At 38.2% G+C, this 14,129-nt stretch overlaps 6 non-coding genes across 6 annotated transcripts; all 6 read left to right on the plus strand.

The window, feature by feature from the left end:
• The first annotated feature begins 1,202 nt into the window (after nt 1-1,202).
• Nucleotides 1,203-1,285, plus strand: TRNAL-CAG (transfer RNA leucine (anticodon CAG)). The gene has a single exon. It is a non-coding gene; the product is annotated as a tRNA-Leu (tRNA).
• Nucleotides 1,286-5,848: 4,563 nt separating this feature from the next.
• TRNAL-CAG (transfer RNA leucine (anticodon CAG)) lies at nt 5,849-5,931 on the plus strand. Its single transcript has one exon. It is a non-coding gene; the product is annotated as a tRNA-Leu (tRNA).
• Nucleotides 5,932-6,622: 691 nt separating this feature from the next.
• TRNAL-CAG (transfer RNA leucine (anticodon CAG)) lies at nt 6,623-6,705 on the plus strand. The gene has a single exon. It is a non-coding gene; the product is annotated as a tRNA-Leu (tRNA).
• A 3,011-nt stretch (nt 6,706-9,716) lies between these two features.
• On the plus strand, nt 9,717-9,799 carry TRNAL-CAG (transfer RNA leucine (anticodon CAG)). Its single transcript has one exon. It is a non-coding gene; the product is annotated as a tRNA-Leu (tRNA).
• A 691-nt stretch (nt 9,800-10,490) lies between these two features.
• TRNAL-CAG (transfer RNA leucine (anticodon CAG)) lies at nt 10,491-10,573 on the plus strand. Its single transcript has one exon. It is a non-coding gene; the product is annotated as a tRNA-Leu (tRNA).
• Nucleotides 10,574-13,590: 3,017 nt separating this feature from the next.
• TRNAL-CAG (transfer RNA leucine (anticodon CAG)) lies at nt 13,591-13,673 on the plus strand. The gene has a single exon. It is a non-coding gene; the product is annotated as a tRNA-Leu (tRNA).
• The last annotated feature ends 456 nt before the right edge of the window (nt 13,674-14,129 follow it).

Here is a 14,129-nt window from a genome sequence, read left to right on the forward strand (position 1 = left end):
ATTTTTTCTCCGATTTCCTCCATACTACTTCGACTTCAACTTAATTTTTCAGTTTAACTACTTTCATTTTCCTCTCGCATTAGTGACTGTTCTGAAAAGAGATACTTAAAACTGTTTTTTTCAGGTATATCTGCACTTCACAAAGAATGAAAATCTTGCTAAATGCATATGGAGAAAGAACTTTATCTCAAATCACTCATACTTAAAAACAGCGTGCTGAAACCCGGGATCGGACAAGGGACCTTTAGATCTTCAGTCTAACGCTCTCCCAACTGAGCTATTTCAGCAACCTTCAAAGTTAAAGCTACAGCATTGCAAGGCAAACTCAAAGGCGTTAATACATTTTCAGTTCAAATTTTCATTTTTTTGGGGCCAAACAAAAAATGTGTTTGTTTTTAGAAAGTGTGAATTTTCCACAGTTGTGCTTGTCAGGATGGCCGAGCGGTCCAAGGTGCGGCGTTCAGGTCGCAGTCTCTACTTGAGGCGTGGGTTCGAATCCCACTTCTGACAGGTTTCTGTTACATTACAATCATGTTTTGTTTTTTTTTCATTTTCACTATGTCCCTCTGTCACAATTCAGACATTTCCACAAACCAGATTAGTCCAAGGACAAAGCCAATGAGAACCCTCTGGATCCTCAATCCTGTCTGTCACAATCATGTTGTTCTCTGCTGCACTATCAGTAAGAAGAGGGAGGTGGAAAATCTCATAAAATAAACCTCAAGATACACAAAATCTTAAAGATCCTTAGCACTTTATGTTGATATTTCTCAGATTTTTTTTCTGATTTCCTCCATACTACTTCGACTTCAATTTAATTTTTCAGTATAACTACTTTCATTTTCTTCTCGCATTAGTGACTGTTCTGAAAAGAGATACTTAAAACTGTTTTTTTCAGGTATATCTGCACTTCACAAAGAATGAAAATCTTGCTAAATGCATATGGAGAAAGAACTTTATCTCAAATCACTCATACTTAAAAACAGCGTGCTGAAACCCGTGATCGGACCAGGGACCTTTAGATCTTCAGTCTAACGCTCTCCCAACTGAGCTATTTCAGCAACCTACAAAGTTAAAGCTACAGCATTGCAAGGCAAACTCAAAGGCGTTAATAAATTTTCAGTTCAAAATTTGCCTTTTTTTGGGGCCAAACAAAAAATGTGTTTGTTTTTAGAAAGTGTGAATTTTCCACAGTTGTGCTTGTCAGGATGGCCGAGCGGTCCAAGGCGCTGCGTTCAGGTCGCAGTCTCTATTTGAGGCGTGGGTTCGAATCCCACTTCTGACAGGTTTCTGTTACATTACAATCATGTTTTGTTTTTTTTTTCATTTTCACTATGTCCCTCTGTCACAATTCAGATATTTCCACAAACCAGATTAGTCCAAGGACAAAGCCAATGAGAACCCTCTGGATCCGCAATCCTGTCTGTCACAATCATGTTGTTCTCTGCTGCATTATCAGTAAGAAGAGGGAGGTGGAAAATCTCATAAAATAAACCTCAAGATACACAAAATCTTAAAGATCCTTAGCACTTTATGTTGATATTTCTCAGATTTTTTCTCCGATTTCCTCCATACTACTTCGACTTCAACTTAATTTTTCAGTTTAACTACTTTCATTTTCCTCTCGCATTAGTGACTGTTCTGAAAAGAGATACTTAAAACTGTTTTTTTCAGGTATATCTGCACTTCACAAAGAATGAAAATCTTGCTAAATGCATATGGAGAAAGAACTTTATCTCAAATCACTCATACTTAAAAACAGCGTGCTGAAACCCGGGATCGGACAAGGGACCTTTAGATCTTCAGTCTAACGCTCTCCCAACTGAGCTATTTCAGCAACCTTCAAAGTTAAAGCTACAGCATTGCAAGGCAAACTCAAAGGCGTTAATACATTTTCAGTTCAAATTTTCATTTTTTTGGGGCCAAACAAAAAATGTGTTTGTTTTTAGAAAGTGTGAATTTTCCACAGTTGTGCTTGTCAGGATGGCCGAGCGGTCCAAGGTGCGGCGTTCAGGTCGCAGTCTCTACTTGAGGCGTGGGTTCGAATCCCACTTCTGACAGGTTTCTGTTACATTACAATCATGTTTTGTTTTTTTTTCATTTTCACTATGTCCCTCTGTCACAATTCAGACATTTCCACAAACCAGATTAGTCCAAGGACAAAGCCAATGAGAACCCTCTGGATCCTCAATCCTGTCTGTCACAATCATGTTGTTCTCTGCTGCACTATCAGTAAGAAGAGGGAGGTGGAAAATCTCATAAAATAAACCTCAAGATACACAGAATCTTAAAGATCCTTAGCACTTTATGTTGATATTTCTCAGATTTTTTCTCCGATTTCCTCCATACTACTTCGACTTCAACTTAATTTTTCAGTATAACTACTTTCATTTTCTTCTCGCATTAGTGACTGTTCTGAAAAGAGATACTTAAAATTGTTTTTTTCAGGTATATCTGCACTTCACAAAGAATGAAAATCTTGCTAAATGCATATGGAGAAAGAACTTTATCTCAAATCACTCATATTTAAAAACAGCGTGCTGAAACCCGGGATCGGACCAGGGACCTCTAGATCTTCAGTCTAATGCTCTCCCAACTGAGCTATTTCAGCAACCTACAAAGTTAAAGCTACAGCATTGCAAGGCAAACTCAAAGGCGTTAATAAATTTTCAGTTCAAAATTTGCCTTTTTTTGGGGCCAAACAAAAAATGTGTTTGTTTTTAGAAAGTGTGAATTTTCCACAGTTGTGCTTGTCAGGATGGCCGAGCGGTCCAAGGCGCTGCGTTCAGGTTGCAGTCTCTACTTGAGGCGTGGGTTTGAATCCCACTTCTGACAGGTTTCTGTTACATTACAATCATGTTTTGTTTTTTTTTCATTTTCACTATGTCCCTCTGTCACAATTCAGACATTTCCACAAACCAGATTAGTCCAAGGACAAAGCCAATGAGAACCCTCTGGATCCTCAATCCTGTCTGTCACAATCATGTTGTTCTCTGCTGCACTATCAGTAAGAAGAGGGAGGTGAAAAATCTCATAAAATAAACCTCAAGATACACAAAATCTTAAAGATCCTTAGCACTTTATGTTGATATTTCTCAGATTTTTTTCTCCGATTTCCTCCATACTACTTCGACTTCAACTTAATTTTTCAGTATAACTACTTTCATTTTCTTCTCGCATTAGTGACTGTTCTGAAAAGAGATACTTAAAACTGTTTTTTTCAGGTATATCTGCACTTCACAAAGAATGAAAATCTTGCTAAATGCATATGGAGAAAGAACTTTAACTCAAATCACTCATACTTAAAAACAGCGTGCTGAAACTCGGGATCGGACCAGGGACCTTTAGATCTTCAGTCTAACGCTCTCCCAACTGAGCTATTTCAGCAACCTACAAATTTAAAGCTACAGCATTGCAAGGCAAACTCAAAGGCGTTAATAAATTTTCAGTTCAAAATTTGCCTTTTTTTGGGGCCAAACAAAAAATGTGTTTGTTTTTAGAAAGTGTGAATTTTCCACAGTTGTGCTTGTCAGGATGGCCGAGCGGTCCAAGGCGCTGCGTTCAGGTCGCAGTCTCTACTTGAGGCGTGGGTTTGAATCCCACTTCTGACAGGTTTCTGTTACATTACAATCATGTTTTGTTTTTTTTTCATTTTCACTATGTCCCTCTGTCACAATTCAGACATTTCCACAAACCAGATTAGTCCAAGGACAAAGCCAATGAGAACCCTCTGGATCCTCAATCCTGTCTGTCACAATCATGTTGTTCTCTGCTGCACTATCAGTAAGAAGAGGGAGGTGAAAAATCTCATAAAATAAACCTCAAGATACACAAAATCTTAAAGATCCTTAGCACTTTATGTTGATATTTCTCAGATTTTTTCTCCGATTTCCTCCATACTACTTCGACTTCAACTTAATTTTTCAGTATAACTACTTTCATTTTCTTCTCGCATTAGTGACTGTTCTGAAAAGAGATACTTAAAACTGTTTTTTTCAGGTATATCTGCACTTCAGAAAGAATGAAAATCTTGCTAAATGCATATGGAGAAAGAACTTTATCTCAAATCACTCATACTTAAAAACAGCGTGCTGAAACCCGGGATCGGACCAGGGACCTTTAGATCTTCAGTCTAATGCTCTCCCAACTGAGCTATTTCAGCAACCTACAAAGTAAAAGCTACAGCATTGCAAGGCAAACTCAAAGGCGTTAATACATTTTCAGTTCAAAATTTGCATTTTTTGGGGGCCAAACAAAAAATGTGTTTGTTTTTAGAAAGTGTGAATTTTCCACAGTTGTGCTTGTCAGGATGGCCGAGCGGTCCAAGGCGCTGCGTTCAGGTCGCAGTCTCCACTTGAGGCGTGGGTTCGAATCCCACTTCTGACAGGTTTCTGTTACATTACAATCATGTTTTTTTTTTCATTTTCACTATGTCCCTCTGTCACAATTCAGACATTTCCACAAACCAGATTAGTCCAAGGACAAAGCCAATGAGAACCCTCTGGATCCTCAATCCTGTCTGTCACAATCATGTTGTTCTCTGCTGCACTATCAGTAAGAAGAGGGAGGTGGAAAATCTCATAAAATAAACCTCAAGATACACAAAATCTTAAAGATCCTTAGCACTTTATGTTGATATTTCTCAGATTTTTTTTCTGATTTCCTCCATACTACTTCGACTTCAATTTAATTTTTCAGTATAACTACTTTCATTTTCTTCTCGCATTAGTGACTGTTCTGAAAAGAGATACTTAAAACTGTTTTTTTCAGGTATATCTGCACTTCACAAAGAATGAAAATCTTGCTAAATGAATATGGAGAAAGAACTTTATCTCAAATCACTCATACTTAAAAACAGCGTGCTGAAACCCGTGATCGGACAAGGGACCTTTAGATCTTCAGTCTAATGCTCTCCCAACTGAGCTATTTCAGCAACCTACAAAGTTAAAGCTACAGCATTGCAAGGCAAACTGAAAGGCGTTAATAAATTTTCAGTTCAAAATTTGCCTTTTTTTGGGGCCAAACAAAAAATGTGTTTGTTTTTAGAAAGTGTGAATTTTCCACAGTTGTGCTTGTCAGGATGGCCGAGCGGTCCAAGGCGCTGCGTTCAGGTCGCAGTCTCTATTTGAGGCGTGGGTTCGAATCTCACTTCTGACAGGTTTCTGTTACATTACAATCATGTTTTGTTTTTTTTTCATTTTCACTATGTCCCTCTGTCACAATTCAGATATTTCCACAAACCAGATTAGTCCAAGGACAAAGCCAATGAGAACCCTCTGGATCCTCAATCCTGTCTGTCACAATCATGTTGTTCTCTGCTGCACTATCAGTAAGAAGAGGGAGGTGGAAAATCTCATAAAATAAACCTCAAGATACACAAAATCTTAAAGATCCTTAGCACTTTATGTTGATATTTCTCAGATTTTTTCTTCGATTTCCTCCATACTACTTCGACTTCAACTTAATTTTTCAGTTTAACTACTTTCATTTTCTTCTCGCATTAGTGACTGTTCTGAAAAGAGATACTTAAAACTGTTTTTTTCAGGTATATCTGCACTTCACAAAGAATGAAAATCTTGCTAAATGCATATGGAGAAAGAACTTTATCTCAAATCACTCATACTTAAAAACAGCGTGCTGAAACCCGGGATCGGACCAGGGACCTTTAGATCTTCAGTCTAACGCTCTCCCAACTGAGCTATTTCAGCAACCTTCAAAGTTAAAGCTACAGCATTGCAAGGCAAACTCAAAGGCGTTAATACATTTTCAGTTCAAATTTTCATTTTTTTGGGGCCAAACAAAAAATGTGTTTGTTTTTAGAAAGTGTGAATTTTCCACAGTTGTGCTTGTCAGGATGGCCGAGCGGTCTAAGGCGCTGCGTTCAGGTCGCAGTCTCTACTTGAGGCGTGGGTTCGAATCCCACTTCTGACAGGTTTCTGTTACATTACAATCATGTTTTGTTTTTTTTCATTTTCACTATGTCCCTCTGTCACAATTCAGACATTTCCACAAACCAGATTAGTCCAAGGACAAAGCCAATGAGAACCCTCTGGATCCTCAATCCTGTCTGTCACAATCATGTTGTTCTCTGCTGCACTATCAGTAAGAAGAGGGAGGTGAAAAATCTCATAAAATAAACCTCAAGATACACAAAATCTTAAAGATCCTTAGCACTTTATGTTGATATTTCTCAGATTTTTTTTCTGATTTCCTCCATACTACTTCGACTTCAACTTAATTTTTCAGTATAACTACTTTCATTTTCTTCTCGCATTAGTGACTGTTCTGAAAAGAGATACTTAAAACTGTTTTTTTCAGGTATATCTGCACTTCACAAAGAATGAAAATCTTGCTAAATGCATATGGAGAAAGAACTTTATCTCAAATCACTCATACTTAAAAACAGCGTGCTGAAACCCGTGATCGGACCAGGGACCTTTAGATCTTCAGTCTAACGCTCTCCCAACTGAGCTATTTCAGCAACCTACAAAGTTAAAGCTACAGCATTGCAAGGCAAACTCAAAGGCGTTAATAAATTTTCAGTTCAAAATTTGCCTTTTTTTGGGGCCAAACAAAAAATGTGTTTGTTTTTAGAAAGTGTGAATTTTCCACAGTTGTGCTTGTCAGGATGGCCGAGCGGTCCAAGGCGCTGCGTTCAGGTCGCAGTCTCTATTTGAGGCGTGGGTTCGAATCCCACTTCTGACAGGTTTCTGTTACATTACAATCATGTTTTGTTTTTTTTTCATTTTCACTATGTCCCTCTGTCACAATTCAGATATTTCCACAAACCAGATTAGTCCAAGGACAAAGCCAATGAGAACCCTCTGGATCCTCAATCCTGTCTGTCACAATCATGTTGTTCTCTGCTGCACTATCAGTAAGAAGAGGGAGGTGGAAAATCTCATAAAATAAACCTCAAGATACACAAAATCTTAAAGATCCTTAGCACTTTATGTTGATATTTCTCAGATTTTTTCTCCGATTTCCTCCATACTACTTCGACTTCAACTTAATTTTTCAGTTTAACTACTTTCATTTTCCTCTCGCATTAGTGACTGTTCTGAAAAGAGATACTTAAAACTGTTTTTTTCAGGTATATCTGCACTTCACAAAGAATGAAAATCTTGCTAAATGCATATGGAGAAAGAACTTTATCTCAAATCACTCATACTTAAAAACAGCGTGCTGAAACCCGGGATCGGACAAGGGACCTTTAGATCTTCAGTCTAACGCTCTCCCAACTGAGCTATTTCAGCAACCTTCAAAGTTAAAGCTACAGCATTGCAAGGCAAACTCAAAGGCGTTAATACATTTTCAGTTCAAATTTTCATTTTTTTGGGGCCAAACAAAAAATGTGTTTGTTTTTAGAAAGTGTGAATTTTCCACAGTTGTGCTTGTCAGGATGGCCGAGCGGTCCAAGGTGCGGCGTTCAGGTCGCAGTCTCTACTTGAGGCGTGGGTTCGAATCCCACTTCTGACAGGTTTCTGTTACATTACAATCATGTTTTGTTTTTTTTTCATTTTCACTATGTCCCTCTGTCACAATTCAGACATTTCCACAAACCAGATTAGTCCAAGGACAAAGCCAATGAGAACCCTCTGGATCCTCAATCCTGTCTGTCACAATCATGTTGTTCTCTGCTGCACTATCAGTAAGAAGAGGGAGGTGGAAAATCTCATAAAATAAACCTCAAGATACACAGAATCTTAAAGATCCTTAGCACTTTATGTTGATATTTCTCAGATTTTTTCTCCGATTTCCTCCATACTACTTCGACTTCAACTTAATTTTTCAGTATAACTACTTTCATTTTCTTCTCGCATTAGTGACTGTTCTGAAAAGAGATACTTAAAATTGTTTTTTTCAGGTATATCTGCACTTCACAAAGAATGAAAATCTTGCTAAATGCATATGGAGAAAGAACTTTATCTCAAATCACTCATATTTAAAAACAGCGTGCTGAAACCCGGGATCGGACCAGGGACCTCTAGATCTTCAGTCTAATGCTCTCCCAACTGAGCTATTTCAGCAACCTACAAAGTTAAAGCTACAGCATTGCAAGGCAAACTCAAAGGCGTTAATAAATTTTCAGTTCAAAATTTGCCTTTTTTTGGGGCCAAACAAAAAATGTGTTTGTTTTTAGAAAGTGTGAATTTTCCACAGTTGTGCTTGTCAGGATGGCCGAGCGGTCCAAGGCGCTGCGTTCAGGTCGCAGTCTCCACTTGAGGCGTGGGTTCGAATCCCACTTCTGACAGGTTTCTGTTACATTACAATCATGTTTTTTTTTTCATTTTCACTATGTCCCTCTGTCACAATTCAGACATTTCCACAAACCAGATTAGTCCAAGGACAAAGCCAATGAGAACCCTCTGGATCCTCAATCCTGTCTGTCACAATCATGTTGTTCTCTGCTGCACTATCAGTAAGAAGAGGGAGGTGGAAAATCTCATAAAATAAACCTCAAGATACACAAAATCTTAAAGATCCTTAGCACTTTATGTTGATATTTCTCAGATTTTTTTTCTGATTTCCTCCATACTACTTCGACTTCAATTTAATTTTTCAGTATAACTACTTTCATTTTCTTCTCGCATTAGTGACTGTTCTGAAAAGAGATACTTAAAACTGTTTTTTTCAGGTATATCTGCACTTCACAAAGAATGAAAATCTTGCTAAATGAATATGGAGAAAGAACTTTATCTCAAATCACTCATACTTAAAAACAGCGTGCTGAAACCCGTGATCGGACAAGGGACCTTTAGATCTTCAGTCTAATGCTCTCCCAACTGAGCTATTTCAGCAACCTACAAAGTTAAAGCTACAGCATTGCAAGGCAAACTGAAAGGCGTTAATAAATTTTCAGTTCAAAATTTGCCTTTTTTTGGGGCCAAACAAAAAATGTGTTTGTTTTTAGAAAGTGTGAATTTTCCACAGTTGTGCTTGTCAGGATGGCCGAGCGGTCCAAGGCGCTGCGTTCAGGTCGCAGTCTCTATTTGAGGCGTGGGTTCGAATCTCACTTCTGACAGGTTTCTGTTACATTACAATCATGTTTTGTTTTTTTTTCATTTTCACTATGTCCCTCTGTCACAATTCAGATATTTCCACAAACCAGATTAGTCCAAGGACAAAGCCAATGAGAACCCTCTGGATCCTCAATCCTGTCTGTCACAATCATGTTGTTCTCTGCTGCACTATCAGTAAGAAGAGGGAGGTGGAAAATCTCATAAAATAAACCTCAAGATACACAAAATCTTAAAGATCCTTAGCACTTTATGTTGATATTTCTCAGATTTTTTCTTCGATTTCCTCCATACTACTTCGACTTCAACTTAATTTTTCAGTTTAACTACTTTCATTTTCTTCTCGCATTAGTGACTGTTCTGAAAAGAGATACTTAAAACTGTTTTTTTCAGGTATATCTGCACTTCACAAAGAATGAAAATCTTGCTAAATGCATATGGAGAAAGAACTTTATCTCAAATCACTCATACTTAAAAACAGCGTGCTGAAACCCGGGATCGGACCAGGGACCTTTAGATCTTCAGTCTAACGCTCTCCCAACTGAGCTATTTCAGCAACCTTCAAAGTTAAAGCTACAGCATTGCAAGGCAAACTCAAAGGCGTTAATACATTTTCAGTTCAAATTTTCATTTTTTTGGGGCCAAACAAAAAATGTGTTTGTTTTTAGAAAGTGTGAATTTTCCACAGTTGTGCTTGTCAGGATGGCCGAGCGGTCTAAGGCGCTGCGTTCAGGTCGCAGTCTCTACTTGAGGCGTGGGTTCGAATCCCACTTCTGACAGGTTTCTGTTACATTACAATCATGTTTTGTTTTTTTTCATTTTCACTATGTCCCTCTGTCACAATTCAGACATTTCCACAAACCAGATTAGTCCAAGGACAAAGCCAATGAGAACCCTCTGGATCCTCAATCCTGTCTGTCACAATCATGTTGTTCTCTGCTGCACTATCAGTAAGAAGAGGGAGGTGAAAAATCTCATAAAATAAACCTCAAGATACACAAAATCTTAAAGATCCTTAGCACTTTATGTTGATATTTCTCAGATTTTTTTTCTGATTTCCTCCATACTACTTCGACTTCAACTTAATTTTTCAGTATAACTACTTTCATTTTCTTCTCGCATTAGTGACTGTTCTGAAAAGAGATACTTAAAACTGTTTTTTTCAGGTATATCTGCACTTCACAAAGAATGAAAATCTTGCTAAATGCATATGGAGAAAGAACTTTATCTCAAATCACTCATACTTAAAAACAGCGTGCTGAAACCCGTGATCGGACCAGGGACCTTTAGATCTTCAGTCTAACGCTCTCCCAACTGAGCTATTTCAGCAACCTACAAAGTTAAAGCTACAGCATTGCAAGGCAAACTCAAAGGCGTTAATAAATTTTCAGTTCAAAATTTGCCTTTTTTTGGGGCCAAACAAAAAATGTGTTTGTTTTTAGAAAGTGTGAATTTTCCACAGTTGTGCTTGTCAGGATGGCCGAGCGGTCCAAGGCGCTGCGTTCAGGTCGCAGTCTCTATTTGAGGCGTGGGTTCGAATCCCACTTCTGACAGGTTTCTGTTACATTACAATCATGTTTTGTTTTTTTTTCATTTTCACTATGTCCCTCTGTCACAATTCAGATATTTCCACAAACCAGATTAGTCCAAGGACAAAGCCAATGAGAACCCTCTGGATCCTCAATCCTGTCTGTCACAATCATGTTGTTCTCTGCTGCACTATCAGTAAGAAGAGGGAGGTGGAAAATCTCATAAAATAAACCTCAAGATACACAAAATCTTAAAGATCCTTAGCACTTTATGTTGATATTTCTCAGATTTTTTCTCCGATTTCCTCCATACTACTTCGACTTCAACTTAATTTTTCAGTTTAACTACTTTCATTTTCCTCTCGCATTAGTGACTGTTCTGAAAAGAGATACTTAAAACTGTTTTTTTCAGGTATATCTGCACTTCACAAAGAATGAAAATCTTGCTAAATGCATATGGAGAAAGAACTTTATCTCAAATCACTCATACTTAAAAACAGCGTGCTGAAACCCGGGATCGGACAAGGGACCTTTAGATCTTCAGTCTAACGCTCTCCCAACTGAGCTATTTCAGCAACCTTCAAAGTTAAAGCTACAGCATTGCAAGGCAAACTCAAAGGCGTTAATACATTTTCAGTTCAAATTTTCATTTTTTTGGGGCCAAACAAAAAATGTGTTTGTTTTTAGAAAGTGTGAATTTTCCACAGTTGTGCTTGTCAGGATGGCCGAGCGGTCCAAGGTGCGGCGTTCAGGTCGCAGTCTCTACTTGAGGCGTGGGTTCGAATCCCACTTCTGACAGGTTTCTGTTACATTACAATCATGTTTTGTTTTTTTTTCATTTTCACTATGTCCCTCTGTCACAATTCAGACATTTCCACAAACCAGATTAGTCCAAGGACAAAGCCAATGAGAACCCTCTGGATCCTCAATCCTGTCTGTCACAATCATGTTGTTCTCTGCTGCACTATCAGTAAGAAGAGGGAGGTGGAAAATCTCATAAAATAAACCTCAAGATACACAGAATCTTAAAGATCCTTAGCACTTTATGTTGATATTTCTCAGATTTTTTCTCCGATTTCCTCCATACTACTTCGACTTCAACTTAATTTTTCAGTATAACTACTTTCATTTTCTTCTCGCATTAGTGACTGTTCTGAAAAGAGATACTTAAAATTGTTTTTTTCAGGTATATCTGCACTTCACAAAGAATGAAAATCTTGCTAAATGCATATGGAGAAAGAACTTTATCTCAAATCACTCATATTTAAAAACAGCGTGCTGAAACCCGGGATCGGACCAGGGACCTTTAGATCTTCAGTCTAATGCTCTCCCAACTGAGCTATTTCAGCAACCTACAAAGTTAAAGCTACAGCATTGCAAGGCAAACTCAAAGGCGTTAATAAATTTTCAGTTCAAAATTTGCCTTTTTTTGGGGCCAAACAAAAAATGTGTTTGTTTTTAGAAAGTGTGAATTTTCCACAGTTGTGCTTGTCAGGATGGCCGAGCGGTCCAAGGCGCTGCGTTCAGGTTGCAGTCTCTACTTGAGGCGTGGGTTTGAATCCCACTTCTGACAGGTTTCTGTTACATTACAATCATGTTTTGTTTTTTTTTCATTTTCACTATGTCCCTCTGTCACAATTCAGACATTTCCACAAACCAGATTAGTCCAAGGACAAAGCCAATGAGAACCCTCTGGATCCTCAATCCTGTCTGTCACAATCATGTTGTTCTCTGCTGCACTATCAGTAAGAAGAGGGAGGTGAAAAATCTCATAAAATAAACCTCAAGATACACAAAATCTTAAAGATCCTTAGCACTTTATGTTGATATTTCTCAGATTTTTTTCTCCGATTTCCTCCATACTACTTCGACTTCAACTTAATTTTTCAGTATAACTACTTTCATTTTCTTCTCGCATTAGTGACTGTTCTGAAAAGAGATACTTAAAACTGTTTTTTTCAGGTATATCTGCACTTCACAAAGAATGAAAATCTTGCTAAATGCATATGGAGAAAGAACTTTAACTCAAATCACTCATACTTAAAAACAGCGTGCTGAAACTCGGGATCGGACCAGGGACCTTTAGATCTTCAGTCTAACGCTCTCCCAACTGAGCTATTTCAGCAACCTACAAATTTAAAGCTACAGCATTGCAAGGCAAACTCAAAGGCGTTAATAAATTTTCAGTTCAAAATTTGCCTTTTTTTGGGGCCAAACAAAAAATGTGTTTGTTTTTAGAAAGTGTGAATTTTCCACAGTTGTGCTTGTCAGGATGGCCGAGCGGTCCAAGGCGCTGCGTTCAGGTCGCAGTCTCTACTTGAGGCGTGGGTTTGAATCCCACTTCTGACAGGTTTCTGTTACATTACAATCATGTTTTGTTTTTTTTTCATTTTCACTATGTCCCTCTGTCACAATTCAGACATTTCCACAAACCAGATTACTCCAAGGACAAAGCCAATGAGAACCCTCTGGATCCTCAATCCTGTCTGTCACAATCATGTTGTTCTCTGCTGCACTATCAGTAAGAAGAGGGAGGTGAAAAATCTCATAAAATAAACCTCAAGATACACAAAATCTTAAAGATCCTTAGCACTTTATGTTGATATTTCTCAGATTTTTTCTCCGATTTCCTCCATACTACTTCGACTTCAACTTAATTTTTCAGTATAACTACTTTCATTTTCTTCTCGCATTAGTGACTGTTCTGAAAAGAGATACTTAAAACTGTTTTTTTCAGGTATATCTGCACTTCAGAAAGAATGAAAATCTTGCTAAATGCATATGGAGAAAGAACTTTATCTCAAATCACTCATACTTAAAAACAGCGTGCTGAAACCCGGGATCGGACCAGGGACCTTTAGATCTTCAGTCTAATGCTCTCCCAACTGAGCTATTTCAGCAACCTACAAAGTAAAAGCTACAGCATTGCAAGGCAAACTCAAAGGCGTTAATACATTTTCAGTTCAAAATTTGCATTTTTTGGGGGCCAAACAAAAAATGTGTTTGTTTTTAGAAAGTGTGAATTTTCCACAGTTGTGCTTGTCAGGATGGCCGAGCGGTCCAAGGCGCTGCGTTCAGGTCGCAGTCTCTACTTGAGGCGTGGGTTCGAATCCCACTTCTGACAGGTTTCTGTTACATTACAATCATGTTTTTTTTTTCATTTTCACTATGTCCCTCTGTCACAATTCAGACATTTCCACAAACCAGATTAGTCCAAGGACAAAGCCAATGAGAACCCTCTGGATCCTCAATCCTGTCTGTCACAATCATGTTGTTCTCTGCTGCAGAAGAGGGAGGTGGAAAATCTCTGCTGCAGAAGAGGGAGGTGGAAAATCTCATAAAATAAACCTTCTCGCATTAGTGACTGTTCTGAAAAGAGATACTTAAAACTGTTTTTTTCAGGTATATCTGCACTTCACAAAGAATGGAGAAAGAACTTTATCTCAAATCACTCATACTTAAAAACAGCGTGCTGAAACCCGGGATCGGACCAGGGACCTTTAGATCTTCAGTCTAACGCTCTCCCAACTGAGCTATTTCAGCAACCTTCAAAGTTAAAGCTACAGCATTGCAAGGCAAA

The sequence above is a fragment of the Anomaloglossus baeobatrachus genome, unplaced genomic scaffold (genome assembly GCF_048569485.1).
Source record: "Anomaloglossus baeobatrachus isolate aAnoBae1 unplaced genomic scaffold, aAnoBae1.hap1 Scaffold_4289, whole genome shotgun sequence".
Lineage (NCBI taxonomy): Eukaryota > Metazoa > Chordata > Amphibia > Anura > Aromobatidae > Anomaloglossus > Anomaloglossus baeobatrachus.